General features: G+C 45.6%; 1 protein-coding gene across 6 annotated transcripts in view; it reads right to left on the bottom strand.

Moving 5' to 3' along the window:
- The window catches only part of LOC119159430 (chitotriosidase-1), a 201,949-nt gene that overhangs the window by 53,553 nt on the left and 131,883 nt on the right, over positions 1 to 16,513 (bottom strand). Inside the window, exon 2 of one of the 6 annotated variants that reach the window (XM_075865211.1) lies at positions 10,530 to 10,791. The exons of 4 other annotated variants lie outside the window; for them this stretch is intronic. The gene's annotated coding sequence lies outside the window, so the exon portion shown is untranslated. Of the gene's footprint in view, positions 1 to 10,031; positions 10,111 to 10,529; positions 10,792 to 16,513 lie in introns of those variants that run through there. One more of the 6 variants, XM_075865213.1, reaches the window with a different exon arrangement.

Below are 16,513 nucleotides of genomic sequence, written 5' to 3' on the forward strand. Positions count from 1 at the left end.
GTTCGAACGAATTGCTCAGCAGTTTGCACAAAGCAATTTAACAAAAAGAAGTGCAAGCATGCTGTATCAGCGTACTTGACCAGGCAGGTTGCACGTACACTTTTAGAAAAAAAGTTAGTGAAAAGGTAACAACTGCAAGCAAGCAGGTAATAACTGCAGCGCTTACTACCTTTTTCGAAGCATTACTACCCTTTTGCAACCTGTTTACTACCTACGTTAGTAAACAGTTACTAACTGCAGCCGTTACTAACTTTTTGCTACCTGTTTATTACTTATGTTAGTAAACAGTTAGTAACTGAAATGAAATAGGTAGTAACTGCATCCGTTACTATCGTTCTTGCTCCGATCCTACCTTTTTGCTACCCGGCTGCTGACTATTTAATCCAAAACAGTGTGTGATTCCGTTTCTGATAATTTATGAGAGGAAAAGTCTCGACGTATCATCATTAAACGGAAAAATGACGCAGGAAATATCCATAGATCAAGAAAAAAATTGTTTAAAATTACGCAACCGAGATATGTAAACGTCATTCTGAAAGTGTCGAAACGAAGAAGTACAAGTAAACAAACCATAAGCAAGTGCCACACGCGTTGTAATAGACAATTACAACAAACTCCGTAAATTACAGAAAATTAACAAGACCAGTGGATCGAAATAACAAGATGGTCACAAATAATCCGGAGGACGGTCACAATCCACTGCGGCGTTTCTTCATATATTATCATCGTTTGGCACATCAAACCCCAATAAAGGTTATTACCTTTTAACCACTGATATATTAGCTGTGTGAAACATTCAAATGCACCGACACTGTGTTAATAAGTATGGTACCTTGTTTCGGCCACCGTAAATAATGCCCTTTTGTGGCCCTTTTAAAATAGATAGTTATGACATATCTTTTTTTTAAAGTAAGGCTGATTAAAAGTCTCGTGCTACGTCCACAAACACGCATAGTCAGGTAGTATGGAATAGTGCTCCAAATTTACATTTGCTATAATTCTTCCAGAAAGACAAGTGCTTCCTTGTGCCAAACATGCATCTGCAAAGCAGGGGCTATATGTAACCCACGAGTACTTCATACCGTAGCGTAAAAAGATAATGAACACATTTTTTCGCCGGCACTCACGCGCGTCGCACGCGAGGATCATGTGCTCCGTAGGAGCGGCGTTTGCGGCACATACTAGCCGCGGTAACAGGATGACCGAAGACCAAGACGCAGGATACGAGATTATTTTGCCACGACTGCCCAAGGGACGCGTCGCGCAAAACACCGTGTTTTTACACGGTGATGTGCGTGGCAGATCGTATCGAGTAGATTTTCGAGACGCGCTCGGGCCTACAGGACTGCTGCCGGAGGTGTTGGCACTGGGGGCCTACCAGATAAATCATGTCTGGGCAGTCACCTTGAACAACGCAGACGCTACGAGACGCTTGCTGGACGTGAAGGAGCTGAAAGTCAAGGGTTGACGCTGCATCATCGTAGACCCCCCATGATCAGCAAGTGTGGCTGCGTCTTCATTGGCTGCTGTATGGCGTCAACGATGAAGACGTGGAAACGGCGTTGGCGGCTTATGGGAAGGTCGTACAAGTCACCAGGGTGAATTGGCGTGTTCAAGGAGTCAGCGACAAGGGGTCAACCACACGAACGGTGCTTCTTAAGCTCAAGAGTGGCATGAAGGTTAAAGATCTCCCGCATCAAATCAGGGTGGCTGGTGAACTAGCACTTGTGGTTGCACCTGGTCGGCCAATGCAATGTCTGCGCTGCTAAGGTACCGGCCATGTTAGAAGAGAGTGTAAGGTACCCCGATGCTCGCGTTGTCGGCGGTTTGGCCACAGCGAAGATGCGTGCATGCGCACGTACGCATCGGCTATTGGATCAGCTGAAGGTGACACAGCAGAGCTGGTGATGGACGCGACCGAGGCTGAAGACGCGGCGAATGGCGAAGGTGACGTGGTGAGCCCAGAAGCTTCAACAGGTACAGCCACACCGACTGGTGGTGGTGAACCAACAGCCCAAGCAGACATAGCATCTTGGGAGGTTACTCAAGGGCCAGCCGGCCAAACCAAAGAAGACATCACAAGAACCGCATCGAAGGAGCCTGAGCCGGTGGAATTAACCGAACTTCCAGTGTCGTGCGAGAGTATCAGTGGTGGGGCGCCAAGCAAAAGACCCCGCGAGCAGTCTGCAGGACGGCGTGAGGTGTCCAGTGAAAAGCATGAAGAGGGGCCACCTGCGAAGGCGACTTCGTTCAGACGCAGCAGCACAAGGCTGCGTCCCAACCCGACATTGGACAAACACTGGCCACCTTAGTCCTCCAGTGGCACGGGTCCACCTGGAGGCTCCGAAGATGTCTAGCGTCTATGCTAGACGCTGAAGGTAAGCATCATGCTCCTGGCTAACTTTTTCACTGTGACATGGCTTTTAGATGCGGAGCATCTAATACTCGAGGCTTGTAGTGCAGCGCCGTCCGCAAGCTTCCTCCTCCTTCTTCCACCATCTGTGCATCCCTTCCTCCTCTACACACCGCGCGCGCTTCACTCCTCCACCATCTGTGCACCCTTCCTCCTCTACACACCGCGTGCGCTTCTCCTCTTCACGAACATTCGCTAGCTGTATAATGTAGCGCGCATGCGCCGCCACGCTTCGAGAACATCAGCAGCTGACGCGCGCGCATGCGCCGTCGCGCTTCGAGAACATCGGCAGCTGACGCGCGCGCATGCGCCGTTGCGCTTCTCCCCCTTCTCGAACATTCGACAGCTGACAGTGCATGCGCCGTCACGCTGTATATATACTCAAGGTCGGTGCTCGCTCGCTCAGTTGCCGCTCGTCGGTTGGTTTGTACGGCGCGTCGACGTCCGAGGTCGCAATGATCGACGTCCCTTCGACCAGCGCCGGCCAAAGTGTTGGCGGAACCACAACCAAGTCGTTGTCCGAAGACAAGGCAGCGCGGAGAAGAGCTCGCGACGCCGAACGTAAACGTCGGCGTCGAGCGGAAGATGCTCAACTTAGAGAACGTGAAGCCGCTGAGAGACGTCAGCGTCGAGCAGCAGCACCGGATTCGGCCGCTTTGAAACGTAAGCGTCGACAAGAGGACCCGGACTTTCGAAAACGGGAAGCCGAGTGCAAGCGTCGGCGACGAGAGGCCGATCCTGATGCTGCCCGCGAGCGCAAGCGCGCCGAGGTAGCGGCTCCGCATCCTCCTCAGTGTTCCCCCGAGGGAAGCTGCGGGCAATTTTTTTTCACCGAAACATAGAGTGGCAACGTTAAATGTCCGAGGTCTTGCCGCCAAGCGAAAACAGAGCCAAGTCTACCGGCTGCTCGTGGATCATGATCTGGATGCACTAGCTGTAGAAGAAACAAAAGTAAACGGTGGGGAGGAAACCCGGGGCATGGTGCTGAGGTTTACGGCACGTTACTACGCAATTGTAAGTCAAACAATAGGCACGTCTACAGGCTGTGTTTTGCTCATTAAGAAGTTACCGGGTCTTGTAGTGCAAGATACCTTCTCTTGCCCGTCTGGTAGATTGGTTTCTTGTGATTTTGTATTCAATGAATGTCAGTGGCGTATAGTGTGCATCTATGCACCAACCATTTGCGAGAAGCGATCACTTTTTTTTCAAGCCTAAAGCAGCACTTCACTTTGGAAAGGAAATCTGTATTACTTGGTGATTTTAACTGCGTCCTCAACGGGCGAGATCGAGCAAACGGACGCGCCATTTACGATAAAAGTAGTAGGACGCTAGCGGACGTAGTTACTGAATTCGAGCTAGAAGACGCGGGCAGCTCTATGGAGGGAACGTGGGATGTGCGTTTCACACATTTTCAGGGGAATAGCCATGCGCGCCTTGATCGCATTTACGTGTCGCTTGAATTAATAGCCCACTGTAAGACATATGCTGTCTACCCAATACACTTCAGTGATCATCGTTTAGTTTAATGTGATATGGGAGAGAAAACAAAAGGTGGAACTTTCTCATGGGAGCTGTTGAAGACGAATTCCACTTTGATCACTGACGAATATTTCTTAAAACAGGTATTGAACTGCATCAATGAAATAAAAATGCATGATGAAGCTAAATTTTCAGAACAATGGGAAGAGTTCAAGCAGCGAATAAAAATAAAAGCTATTGATCGTTCTTGCGCATTGAGTTACGAAAGAAAAAATAAAGAAAAAAATTGCCCGCAGCTTCCCTCGGAGGAACACTGAGGAGGATGCGGAGCATATAATTGGTTAACGGGGTGTTAAAGTGCGACTTACTTGGGTCGATGGCTAAATTGGTTAACGTGGTTGTCAAATGGGGTGTTAAATTGCGACTTACTTGGGTCGATGGCTAAATTGGTTAACGTGGTTGTAGGAGGGGGTGTTAAATGAGTGAACACGTACACACGTATGCGAAAGGGCGGCGCTGGTCGAAGGGACGTCGATCATTGTGTTTGTGGATTCGTTGGAATTCATTTCACCGCGACCTTGGACGTCGACGCGCCGTACAAACCAACCGACGAGCGGCATCTGAGCGAGCGAGCGCCGACCTTGAGTATATATACAGCTCGACGGCGCATGCACTGTCAGCTGTTGAATGTTCTCGAAGCGCGACGCCACATGCGCGTCCACTGGAGAATCAGGAGAATTGTAGATGTCGAACGCGGTGTGTAGAGGAGGAAGGGTGCACAGATGGTGGAGGAGTGAAGCACGCGCGGTGTGTAGAGGAGGAAGGGATGCACAGATGGTGGAAGAGTGGGCGCGGCGCGACGGCGCATGCGCGCGCGTCAGCTGTCGAATGTTTGAGAAGCGGTGCGGACGGCGCGGACGGCGCGGACGGCGCACTACAAGGCGCGAGTATAAGATGCTCCGCATCTAAAAGAACTCCGAAAGACTTTGGAAAGACTAATCGACTTGGAGTGCAAACAACCAGGAGAGTATAAAATTGACATACGCAATATTACTGCATGATGAGGAACGCTACCGCGGTGCACTCGTCCGTGCTAGGGCTGAGGCTTTAGCGGCGGGAGAGACGCCAACCAAAAGAGCGTTAGGGGTGGAGAAAACAAACGCTCGACGGAGTCATATCGAAAAAATAGAGAAGGATGGTCACGAAGTAACCGATACGGACAGCATTTTATCCGTATTTTAACGTCATTTCGAGAACCTTTTTGCGTGTAGACAGGTAAACCTAGAAATATTTAAAGAAGAATATTTAGTACGCATGCCGCAAGTGAGTGACGAAGTGAAAAACGCTTTGGAATTATCTATATCTGCATCTGAAGTTGAACGGGCGATTGATAAGTTAAATCCCGGGAAATCTCCAGGACCAGATGGTCTTTGTGCCAAGTAGTACAAATGTTTTAAAAGTGAATTGTCTTCAATACTTGCGGGCGTTTTTAATGAAGCATATGAGGAAAAGAAATTACCTCCATCCTTTGGTGAATCACGTACCGTTCTGATTCCGAAAACATACGAGGTTGAAAATCTCAGGCACGTCACAGAGTACAGGCCAATCGCACTGACAAATGTAGACTACAAAATAATAATGAAAGTTTTGGCGCCTAGACTTCTGTCAGTGATAAAATATATTGTCGGTCCACACCAAACGTGTGGAATCAAAGGTCGGTCCATAGTTACAAATGTTAATAAAATGCGATCCGTGCTCGAATGTGTTGACACTAGTCAAGTTCGTGTGGCCATGTATGCTCCAGCTGGATGTGGTGAAAGCGTTTGATTGCGATGCCCACACTCTTTTGTTTGCAGTATTGAAGCACATTAATGTTGGTAAGATTATTATTGACGGTGTAACCATGGCATATCGAAATTGTAGTATGAGACTAATTATCAACAAGACATTGGGCCCCCTCCATTAGAATTGAGCGCTCAGTGCGTCAAGGTTGCCCTGTTAGTCCACTGTTGTTTTGCATCTATATTGAAACTTTATGTCGGTCGATATTGCAGAATGACATCATTAACGGGTTTAGAGTACAATCTTCAGAGGTGAAATAGTACTCGCATACGCTGATGATGTTGCGATTTGTAGCACTTACTATGAAGGTATTGAAGAATCAATCAAAGTTTCTAAATCTTTCGCCGAAGTTACAGGAAGCCACATAAACTGGGGTAAATGCCTTGGCTTCTGGCATGGATATTGGCCTTCAACACCAGAATTTTTCGCAGCCATTAAATGGACAAGAACACCAGTTAAATATCTCGGAGTACCGCTTGAGTCATACAAAAGTACTGATGAATATTGGACACAGCAAACGAAAGAAATTAAAGAGAAAGCGAATAGGTGGAACGCAACTTATCTGTCCATGTTTGCTAGGGCTACTGCATGCAACTGGTTTTTTTGTGTCTAAGCAGTGGTATGTGATGCAAGCGCTGTACTGTTCCCGAGTCAATGTGCAAAAATTACATCGGGTGTTTGCAATATTTGTGTGGGGGTCTAACTGGGAAAGGTGCAGTCGCACGAATTTGTTTAGATGGGTGAAGTGTGGAGACGGGGAAGTGTGTCCTTGGGCTAGGACACCTGTTTATCCGAGTTAGTAAATAGGTTTTTCTTTTTTCGCGAGACAAGAGATCCTTTCCTACAAACAGTGTACCAAACAAGACTAAGTAGACTGTTGCCCGAGTTTGTTGTGAGCACTCATGTTATCACAAGGGCTGTGCAAGGATACATGAAGGAAGTTGTGGTCAGCGTGTGGTTTTTGTGTGTTATTCGTTTTTTAACTGACTACCTGTGGTCTGTTGGAAAGAAAAAAAAACTGTACAAAGATTTATGTGACACGATGCGCCCCATCCCACTGTATATACAGAGCGCTATATACAGCACACTATGGTCAGAATGTACTTAAACGTGCTTAAAAAAATGCCAGCAGCTCCAAGTGCAAAAGCGTTCTTTTTCAAATTACACACCGGAACACTTCCTGTAAGAACCTTCCTAGAGGAGCGTGGGTTTTATATGCCTTGGGGATCTCACTGTGTAATCTGTAAGAAACCGGAAACTATTGACCATGTTTTCCTGCCCTGTTGGGAAGGAGTTTATTTTTGGGACGTATTACAAAGGACAATCAAAAAAGAGTTCCCGTTAGACCCTCATGGAATCAGGTATTTGGCAATAGAGAATTAGGATGGATTACCTTTCGATTTTATCATGATGACTGCCTTGCACAGCATATGGCGCTCTAGAGTGGCTGAATTTCATTGTGACCCCGACAGGAGACCAGCAAAAGAGTATTTTAAAGAAAGCATTTCAAGATTACTCGAGGTAGTAAGAACAGACGAATGTGTACCTTTATGGGTAGAAAGGGTAGAAGCACTATACTGACCGTGAAGGAATTCCAGGACGTGATGTGTTATAGTAATGCTTGACGGCCTTAGTTATTTTTAAGTTTTTGTATTGTTCATTGTGAATTGTAATATAATTATCTTAGCAACCCGTTTGCGAAGTTTAACCGGAAATAAAGGGAAAAAAAGATAGTGAACTTCTTTAAATCATGTATTCTTCGCGTTCATTGCACACCACGCAAGATTACCCGAAGCTGCGTAGTAATGAGACATTGATTGACCAACATTAGCAATGAAGAAAAACTATGCCAAGATAAATGAACAGGGTAGTATCGGTTGCTACATTTTTTCTTGAAACCTTTAAAAGTTACTACCCATGGGTGGTAACGGCTAGGTTACCACCCATGCTAGGCCAGAGTTACTAAATGCTGTTAGTAACAGCAAAGGTGGTAACTGTTACCACCCTCGCCATTACTAACTGCGCTTACTGCCAGGGTTGTAAAATATGTGCCCAACCGTTACTACCCCAAAGATAGCAAGTACTACTACATTTTTCTAAGAGTGTACTTTTGTCGGAATTCCTTAAACCATTTTGGAACTTATGAAAGCAACATCTGGCACCGTATATGGTGATATATTGTTCAGTGGTAGCCACCGTGTGAGCTCGAAAATAGTGAATCAAGCTGATACGACAATTACTTATTTTAAGGTCTAAACATCCATGTATACACTTACATGCTGCACACTAGACCCATCTCACTGTTCCCCAGGTTAACACCCATTTCCACTTCTCGCTTCATTCCGCAAGATGTGAAATATCTTAGACATGCGTAAAAGAATTCAAGAACACAAGCGTGGGATAAAATGTACTAGCATAATATATTAATAACCACGTATATTAAACGCGTCCTAGCAGAGCGCGTGTTTCCTGCCCCGATTATACTGAACGGCAATCACCTCGAAGCAGCGAAGCGATAGGCCTCGAACCAGAAGTACCGTATAGCAGACGACGCGTCGCGTTGCTAACCAGCTATGTCAGGCGAAACGGCAACTGCCCTTGCTTTGAGTTTGTCACATAACGCTTAAAACGTCTGCGAAAGAGCCCTAAGTTCGTGGTTGACCTTCGTGTGCGGTACATGCAGTGACCTTGACGAGTAGTTTCCTGAAGACATGTTTCAACGCAGAAGCCGCTTTAGGAGTTCATGCGGGCAAAAGCAAGATCCTCGCCATCGAGCGGCGCACCTGGCGTTCTGGGTCACAGCAAACGTGAAGCGCAGAAAACCGCTGTCCTCAAAACGAAGTGAACGAGAATGCGCAGTGCGTGTGAAACATATGAAACGATAAAGTGGAACGAGCAGACATGAACCTTAAAGGGTTATGCCCGTCCCGCACTTATGTCACCGCATCGGGTGACGCTTGCCCTATATACCCAACACAGTCCACTATTCACGTTTTAGCATATAGAACGTTTCACTTAGGACACGTGGACGCCGCCATGTCGGGCTGTTTCCTTGTTTTTGTATATTGTGTGAGGGGAATTATTAAGGCCATGAAACGTCACATGTGCCAACCCGACCGCTTTCTTGCGTCTATACAGTAAAACTGTTCGTTTAGATGTCAAAGATGGAAAACACAAAGGTTTACAGCCCAATATAACATGAAACTCAACCCATTCGTAAAATGTAATTTTGCTTTCAACATTGGAGGCGTCATGTACACTTCGAAATAATTTGGCATAATGAAAACGTTTGAATGGGTTTAGTATATTTTGCCAAAGCACGCAAAGGCTCGAAGGCAAATTTGAATTACTATTCTATCAAGTTTAGGTGGTTGCCGCAGATTAAGTCACCGCATAGGTCTCCAAAGGAACAAAACTTGAAAGGTTTGAACTAAAGGCCATATGTACAGGTCATCGTGAAATCTCCCCGTTCGAACTTTTTTATATTTAGTTTTATGTTAGCTATAGAAGTATACCGTCCAATAAAGGGACCATGTATGCTTTTAAATTATTATGATGACTTGCTGGCATGTTCCACCCAAATTTATTTAACGGGGTATGACAGGTCGTGATGTCTGATCTTTTACTGAAATAAGCAAAGCAAAACAAAATACCAAAAAACTCGAAACAAAAAAAGAAATGAAGCGTAAATAAACGAAATAGAACAAAGCGTTATAAAAACTAAGAATAAAAAGTAACAGAAGTAATAAAACAGAGAAAATGTATTACGGTGGCCATATAACCTCAAGATCTTAGAAATGCCACATTGCGTTTTATTCTTAAATCACTTACTGAAATGTCCGCTATTGTTTTCTGGTATTATTTCGTTGTGCTTCAACTCGATAATTTCTTATCATTGATATTTGTGGCCTTGTATTTCACTTATAAAAGAAATAAAAAAGAACGTCCGAGGGTAGTTGTAACATTGTATATGTGGTCTGGCTTCAAAGAATTTACTTTTGAGTTTTCTACTGTTTATTTCGCTAACACGGACTGTGTATAGGAACCTTTTCTTTATGTTCAGCATCCACATATGTTCTCAGTCCCCCATCTCTCCCCCCCCCTTTATATGTAGCAATCAAATAACGGCTATTACGGGAAATTAAATAAATTTGTGTCGCCCGCATGCGTAACTTCGCAGTCTATAGCTTTCGCGCAAATGTTCCTGTCATCACCACTTTCCTGTTCGCATTGATTGGAATATTTCAAAATAATCGCGTCCCTATACAATTTTCTATCGTAAGTATCGTATACATACACACTCCGACGCTATTTCCTGAGTTCGACGTATGATTTCCGTTTCGTTCGCGAGGAATTCGAACGATGCCGCGTAAACAATCTAGCTAAGTTGATACGTGAAATTTATGAGGCTTCAGAAATAGAAAGGCTGGGCAGTGCATGTGTCAGCAGGCCTTCGATTGCGCTATCATTAAAAGAAATAGATTTCCTTCGGCACGTTAGCACACGTGCTGCTCATGGTGCGTTGTGAAGATGACTATGTGGTTGTTAGGTGGATTCTGTATTGTTTGTTTTGTATTTTCTTTTTTTGTTAGAAGCTGCCCAAGTATATATTGTGCGGTTCTGGCAAATAAATCTTGTTGTAAGTTCAGTGCCGCTGTCTGTCTCCTTCTTTTTCTTGTCTCTCGTTTTTGGCGCTGTTTTTTATGTAAACAATCTAGTAACGTCGGCGTAAACATCCTGTCCTTGCTTGAGAAACGAGGCTGCGCAATGTTCTGCGAGTCACGTGTAGTTGTACTTGTGGTTCATCATTCGCTGCAGGCCCCGGTCCGTGGAGGCGTCGGTGCAGTAGATGGCCATCAGCACGCCCGCGGTGGTGAGCCCGCAGCCGACGGCCGAGCTGAGGAACATGACGGAGCCGGTGCGCAGCACGATGACGCCCACCGCGCCGAACATGATGGTCGCCGTGCCGCTCAGCACCAGCACCCAGATCACCACGTTGCGGGCCACCTCGACCAGGTCCGCCGAACGACAGCGCCGGCCCCCTGCCAGATAATCGACTACGCACATAAACGGGCACGCCGTAACCACACACATCGCCATCGTCATCGTCAGCCTGACTAGGTCCACTACTCTCCCATGTTCCGCCAGTCAACTCGGTTCTCTGCTTGCTGCTGCCACTTTATACCCGAAAACTTCTTAATCTCATCTACCCACCCAACTTTGTCTCCCCCTTACCTCCTGCCTTCTCTGGGAATCCAGTCAGTTACTTTTAATGACCAGCGGTTATCCTGCCAATGCGCTAAATGCCCGGCCAATGTCCATTTCCTCTTCTTGATTTCAACTATGATGTCCTTAACCCCAGTTTGTTCCCTGACCTACTAAGTTCTCTTCTTGTCTCTTAAAGTTACACCTATAATTTTCCTTTCCATCACTCGCTGCCTCGTCCTCAATTTAAGCTGAACTCTCAGGTTTCTGCTCCATAGCTAAGTACCGGCAAGATGCAGCTGTTATATACCTTCCTCTGGAGGGGTAGTGGCAATCTACCAGTAATGGTTTGAAAGTGCTTGCCAAATGTGTTCCGCCCCATTCTTGTTCTTTTAGTTACTTCAACCTCGTGGTTCGACTCCTCGGTTATTATACCTGTCCTAAGTAGACGCAGTCCTTTACAACTTCAAGTGCACTATTACCTATCTCGAAGCACTGTTCTCTTCCGAAGCTGTTGTACATTGCCTTCGTTTTCTGCAGATTAATTTTAAGATCTACCTTTTTGCTCTCCTTGTCCAACTCCGTAATAATGAGTGGCAATTTGTCCCCTGAGTTACTCAGCAATGCAATGTTATCGGCGAAGCGCAGGTTACTTTTACTTTTATGCCTTACTCTTCCCATTCTAGGCATCTTAAAAGCTCCTGTAAGCCCGTGGTAGACAGTATTGGAGAGATTGAATCTCCCTGCCTTATACATTTCTTGATTGATATTTTGTCGTTTTCTTTATGGAGCACTATGGTGGCAGTTGATCCCCTGTTTATAGATTTCTTCCAGGATGTTTATATATGCTTGGTCGACGCCTTGATTCTGCAGAGTCTGTATGACTGCTGATATTTCTACTGAATGGAACACCTTCCCGTAATCTAGGAAGGCTATATAGTGGTTGGCTGTATTTTTTATTACCTGATTGATAGTATGAATGAGGTCGATTGTTGAGTGGCCTGTTCGAAATTTTGCCGGTTCCTTTGGTTGATTGAATTCTAATGTTACCCTAATTCTGTTAGAAAATAACTTTGTAAATAGCTTGTGTACGATGGAGAACAAGCTGATCGGCCCGGAATTATTCAAGTCCTTGTAATTTCCTCTCCTATGTATTAAGATGATGTTAGCATTCTTCAAATATTCTGGTACTCTTACCGTCAGGAGACACTTCGTAAACAGGTTGGCTAGTTCGTCTAACATGATCTCACCTGCGTCATCCAAATGGGGGATATTACCTCCGCCATATCTCCCACATGGATACGTCAATTAACTCACGACCCTCAGTCCCCAGCTGCTTTGAAGTAACTGACCACGGTGGTAGTCATATCTGCAACGCAGCAGAGGGTGCTAAGAATCCCTGGATCAGGACAGGCCGCCATTGGAACCTGAAGTTGGCAACGTCTAACGCTAGTTTCTATTCCATAGAGGCAAGTATAGCTGTACTATTCGAGGAGCTAGAAGGTATTAAATGGGATGTAATGGGGCTCAGTGAGGTTAGGGGGACAGATGAAGCCCATACAGTGCTACAGAATGGGCACGTCCTTTGCTATCGCGACTTGCCTGACAGAAGAGAACTTAGGGTGGGGTTCCTTATCCACAGAAATATAGCTGGCAACATAGAAAAATACTATAGCTATAATGAAATGGTTGTAGGTATTGTAATTAAACTTAATGAGAGATTCAAGATGAGAGGAGTACTGGCCTACGTGCCTACAGCCAGCCTTGTTGGCGTATAGTTGAAAGTTTATATGAACACGTGGTATCGGCAATGATTAGGGTAAATAAAAACACAATATACTATTTTGATGGGCAACTTCAATGCCAAGGTAGGGAAGAAGCAGGCTGGAGACCAGGCACTGGCATAGGCACAGAGGTGAGTTATTTGGAGTCTCGCTTCAGAAGAGATACTCGGCTCCTATAGAAAAAACTGGCCTTATCGTTGACTCAATGAATGATAATCAGACGATTATGATTACAGAGTGTCCAGTGGAAGTTGGAGGTACGTTAGTTAGACAGTACACCAGCAAGCTGTTTCAGGAGACGAATAACCTTATTAAGAAACGTCAAAGCATGAAAGCCTCAGACACAACAGACAAAATAAAACTGGCAGAGCTTTCGAAGTTGATTAACACGCGTAAGATATCCGATGTAAGAAGGTATAATAAGGAGAGAATCAAACACGCTCTAAAGAATGGATAAACCATCAAAGCAGTGAAAAGAAAACTTGGGACATGCAAAAACCAGATGTATGCACTAAGGGACAAGGAAGGCAAAGTAACTACCAATATAAATAGACTAGTTGAAATAGAGGAGGAGTTTTACAGAGATCTATGCAGTAGCCGGGACAACAACAATCTTGATATATGAACTAGCAGTACCCCAGATGACATCGCACCAGTAATAACAGAAGAATTCAGGAAAGCCTTGGAGGAAATGCAAAGATACAAAGCTGGCAGAACCACACGGACATACAATAAGAAAACAAACATAGGTAGTTGATATGCTATTTAGTCTCTTACAATCTAAGACTAAGGAAAGAAATATTAACAACGCATTGTTTGTAGCACGAAGTAACAAAAAATTCGTACGCATTTCTCAAAAGTAAGGCACCTTCGCTTGCCGTAGAATTCGTCCTGTTCCTGGGATCGAGCCCGGGTCTAGCCTTAGCGGGGGCGGTCGCTATGCCATTTGAGTTAACAAGAAAGCTATTGCCATTGGCAGCGTGGGGTCAAATCAATGGACAACTTGAATTTCAAATTTCTAACCCTTCCACCACCTCGCGGGATACCACAGGGCTTATTTAACCCTCAGAATAAATATCAGCCCCGCTTACCAACATCGCCGTCCCACCTAAAAAAATTTACATGGATGACCTATCCAACTGCTTTCCCCCATTTCTGTGACGTAATTTGCGTGATATAATGCATATTTCATGCGTTTCAGTATCAAATGGTTCTATTGGACGGTATCACTGCTTGCAGACAAGAATCTTGTTTTAAGTAGGGAAGGCACACTTATATCCTCTGAACGGGTACCACTTACCACGATAATTTCACACAGATTAGTGACAGGTGCGCCACAAGGTCGTAGTCTAGCTTGTATTCATGCTTAGGATGCAACCGACTGCCGTTAGCATAAAAAAAAAATGAACCTTGGCAGGTGACGTCGTAAATGGGAGCGATAACCATTGGTTCTTTAGAACATAGGAATGAATAAAGACGGGAAGAGTGGCCGTGAACAACAAACGTGGAGCGGTGAATGAGAGTCTGCAGGCAAAAGCGGCGTAAGCTCGCGTGGTACACGGTCGGTTAGAGATCGCTGGCTAGGGCCCGTATGGAGATAAGGTACGCTTACGATTATGATCATGAAACAGGAACAAAAATTCTATTTATTTATTACTTATTGAAACAGAGGGGTGCTCCACTTGTGTTTTGACAATCGTATTTGAGCCAACAGACAGTGACAACTAGGGACAGCATGCACAGAGGATAAATTAGCTAAATCTTTTACTGGATTCGGAATGAATAAAGAAATGGCAAAAGAAAGTGAAAGTCAACGAAAACTATGTGGCCACAGGTGAGAGACGAACGCACGTCATCGCATTGAAATGGTGTGTCACAGAATAGCTGTTGCACGGCCGCTGCATAGTGGCTGTCGCCACAGAATAGCCCTGCCTTAATTCCTTTTGACTCTGCTTTCCACGCTCTTGCTCAAGGAGTGTAATAGAGAAGAATTAAGCTTCCGATTAAGTATATTAGTTAGAACGATATCTGAGGGGTTATACATGGGCGTGTACTGCTTCGTAATAAGAGAACGCGAAGAAGAAAGGAAGAGGAAACACTGCGAGAGGACACACGGAAACTAAGAGCACCCTTCAATAAAGTCGGTTGTTGTATTCTTCGCTTACACTCTTTATATAGCTGTTTTCTCTCGTTGTGTTAGCGCGTGTATATAGGTATAGGATCACGTGGGGCTTACGCATGTCGGTATTAACTACTAGTGTTTTAGAAACCCCTATAGTAATCCGTGTATGCTGAAATTCTCACAGCAGACATTCAGTTTATTTCAACTGGTGTAAGATAATTTCATACATGCGAAATTTTCTTCTTTTAGCTTCAAGACAGCCTAAAGAAGACAATAGAGCTTGTAGAAACATTGGCGCTAGCGACACTTTCGGTTCAAATGTAATCCATCTCATGAATTCAAACATTGATCTCCTCATAAACTTCTGTTTCGGCAAGACGCTCAAAGCAGTGCTACGCGAGTGTGTGAAAATAAGGAACTGTGGTTCTACGGTCAATTTTGCTGCCACTAAGATATAAAGAAAAAAATATTCTATGTTAAAGACACAGTGTGCGTGTCAAGCAATATCATGTGAGCACCGGTTCCTTGCGATTTAAATGTGATATGAAGCTGTACCTAAGGCACCAGCAGATCCCGGATTGTTCCTTTCTACACTCGCAGATAATATTTCTTGGCAATGTCAGGAAGTACACGGGGTCAATTTGCACTATTGTATGTAGCCTCACTATTGCCTTTGTGTTTTCTGCGTAACAATAAAAAAATCCAATCTCTGCAGGAAGTTCTGGCAGGACGCATCTCACAATGCGGCGTCTCTCATAATCATATGGTGGTTTTGGGACGTTAAACCCCACATATCAAAGCAGTGAAATAGTTCTATTCGTTTTAGTCAATATGCTCTGCTTTCGCGTTTTTAGACACGTAATGAAGCCGCGTCTTTTTTACGTGTTGCAGTGTAAGCAGACTACTTAAATGCCATGCAGCGCTGATTTCACGACGCCATCGCTTTCAACTGTGGTACGAAAAGACGCGTCCAAGTGGAAAACTTCACGTTGTAAAACACGTGCAGAAGCTGTACTCCGTAGCTTTCTCTTTCATTGCCAAGAAACGTTGTCCGCGAGTGGAAAAAAAGTTTTCGTGAATCTGCACTTTGCAGAGCTCCCAAGCCGGAAAGCGCTTGATGCTCCTCGTAAACGAACCACCAGCGAAATGCGCGAGTGGGGCCGGCGCCCGAACAGAGACGCACCGCCGACAAACATGTCGCTGGTGCGCAGCTTTCCCGCAGGGCACCGGAGCTCGGAGAGGGAGAGCTTGGCGCAGGCGGCGTGGTCCTCGAGCCTGGCGAGGTCGTCCTCGTCGGTGGGCGACGACGAGCTGACCCGAACGCGGCGGCGCTTCTGCTGGCGACGCGCGCTGGGCCGGTCCAGCTGACACCGGACGCGGCTCTCGGAGGACGCGGGAGGCCGCTCCAGGCGACGAAGCGACGAGGCTCTGGGCAGGCAGCTGCTCGACGCAGGGTCCCTACGGAGGATTCGGTTGTTCGTACATCACCACGTTTATGAGTCGGTATCAGGCGTAGCTAGGGCGAAATTAGGGGGCTACACACTACAGCTGTCCCTCCTCTCCAGAAGTCTAGCCAGGGCTAGAACATGGAGTCGGTGGCCCCCTCGCCCCAAGGTTTATTTCGCCATGGCACAAAAATGAAAGACGATCATATCGGGGGGGTGCCGC

This window comes from Rhipicephalus microplus, chromosome 1, assembly GCF_043290135.1.
Source record: "Rhipicephalus microplus isolate Deutch F79 chromosome 1, USDA_Rmic, whole genome shotgun sequence".
NCBI classification, from domain to species: Eukaryota; Metazoa; Arthropoda; class Arachnida; order Ixodida; family Ixodidae; genus Rhipicephalus; species Rhipicephalus microplus.